Here is a 2,090-nt window from a genome sequence, read left to right as displayed (position 1 = left end):
AGACCTTTAAAGAAGAACTAATACAAATTTTCTTCAATTTATTTCAGGAAATAGAAAAAGAAGGAGCACTTCCCAACTCATTCTATGAGGCTAATATCACCCTGATTCCAAAACCAAGCAAAGACACATCAAAAAAAGAAAACTTCAGACCAATATCTCTAAGAAACATAGATGCAAAATATCTCAATAAAATTCTGACAAATCGAATACAAAGCATATCAAAAAGATTGTGCACCATGATCAAGTGGGACTCATCCCAGGAATGCAAGGGTGGTTCAACATACAGAAATCAGTAAGTGTAATTCATCACATCAATATGCTTAAAGAATCATATGATCATCTCAATAGACATAGAAAATAATTTGACAAAATACAGCATCCCTTCGTGTTCAAAACACTAGAAAATTAGGGATAACAAGAACATATCTCAATATCAAAAAGGCTATCTATGTTAAGCTCCAGGCCAACGTCATTCCAAATGGAGAAAAATGGAAGGCATTCCCTCTTAAAACTAGAACAAAACAGGGATGTCCTCTTTCACCACTTCTACTTAACATAGTTCTTAAAACACTGGCCAGAGCAATTAGGTAAAGGAAAGAAATTCAATGGATATGGATAGCAAAAGAATTCAAATTAGCATTATTTGCCAGTGATATGATTCTATACCTGAAAGTCCAAAAACTTCCATCATAAAAATTCTAGAACTAGTAAAAGGATTCAGCAAAGTAGTAGGATATAATATTAACACCCATAAAACAAATCTTTTTTTTTTTTTTTTTTTGGTAATCAATGACAAATCCTCAGAAAAGGAAACGAGAAAAAAAACAAAACCTTGGGAATCAACTTAACAAAAGAGGGGAAAGATCTCTATAATGAAAATTACAGAAACCTAAAGAAAGAAATCAAAGAAGGTATAAATGCCAATGCTACAAGGCACCACTGGAGTGACCTTGTCCAGCACCTTTTTATTTCCTTGTGTGGTTGCCGCCCTGCTCCCTTCAGCCTCGGGTCCACAGTTCTTCTTGAGACCAAACACCATGCCTTCAATTAAGTTGCAGAGTTCTGATGGAGAGATATTTGAAGTTGATGTAGAAATTGCCAAACAATCTGTGACAATCAAGACCATGTTGGAAGATTTGGGAATGGATGATGAAGGAGATGATGATCCAGTTCCTCTACCAAATGTTAATGCAGAAATATTATAAAAGGTCATTCAGTGGTGCACACACCACAAGGATGACACCCCCCCCCCCGCCCCGGTTCTCCTGAGGATGACGAGAACAAAGAAAAGCAAACAGACAATATCCCGTTTGGGACCAAGAATTCCTGAAAGTTGACCAAGGAACACTTTTTGAACTTATTCTGGCTGCAAATGACTTAGACATCAAAGATTTGCTTGACGTTATCTCCAAGACTGTTGCCTATATGATCAAGGGGAAAACTCCTGGGGAGATTCGCAAAACCCTCAATATCAAAAATGACTTTACTGAAGAGGAGGAAGCCCAGGTACACAAAGAGAACCAGTGGCGTGAAGAGAAGTGAAATGTTGTACCTGGCACTGTAACACTATAAGGATTGTTCCCAATACTAGTTTCACTGCTCTGTTTATAATTGTTAATATTAGACAAACAGTAGACAAATGCAGCAGCAAATCAATTGTATTAGCATAATATTGCCTTATTGCATGTATAGTCTGAGGCCAGACTCCAAACCTATGGCTGAATTTCTTTTAGTGTGAGAGAAAGTTTCTTTTTTTCTTTACTCTGAATAAAACTGAACTGTGGGTTCTCTGTAGAAAGTGGCATTTTGGGCTTTCCCTCCTTTTGTAAAGTGATTTCTGCCTAGTTTATTGTCCAGTTAACTTTAGTGAGCTTCTAAAAGTTGGCATTGTAAATAAAACAACTTGCAAAAAGTTTTCTGAAATAGAATTAACAAAATATTATCTTTATTCATGAGTTGGAAACTGGAAAAAGGCTAATTGAAGTAAATGTTCTGAGTTGGGGTTGTTAGGATTTGTTCCAGCCACCTGGAGTCCATCAGTACCACTGGGATTGATTTGCCTGTATGTAGCAGAGTTCCCTTAATTGGAC

At 36.7% G+C, this 2,090-nt stretch overlaps 1 pseudogene; it reads left to right on the top strand.

Annotated features, from left to right (window-relative positions):
• The first annotated feature begins 1,006 nt into the window (after nt 1-1,006).
• LOC124108112 (S-phase kinase-associated protein 1-like) lies at nt 1,007-1,542 on the top strand (annotated as a pseudogene).
• Nucleotides 1,543-2,090: the final 548 nt, after the last annotated feature.

Source organism: Marmota monax, unplaced genomic scaffold, assembly GCF_021218885.2.
Source record: "Marmota monax isolate L192 unplaced genomic scaffold, Marmota_monax_Labrador192_F-V1.1 WCK01_AAM20220418_F8-fsc00049, whole genome shotgun sequence".
In the NCBI taxonomy this organism is placed as follows: Eukaryota; Metazoa; Chordata; class Mammalia; order Rodentia; family Sciuridae; genus Marmota; species Marmota monax.
This window is presented reverse-complemented; position numbering and strand designations above follow the sequence as displayed.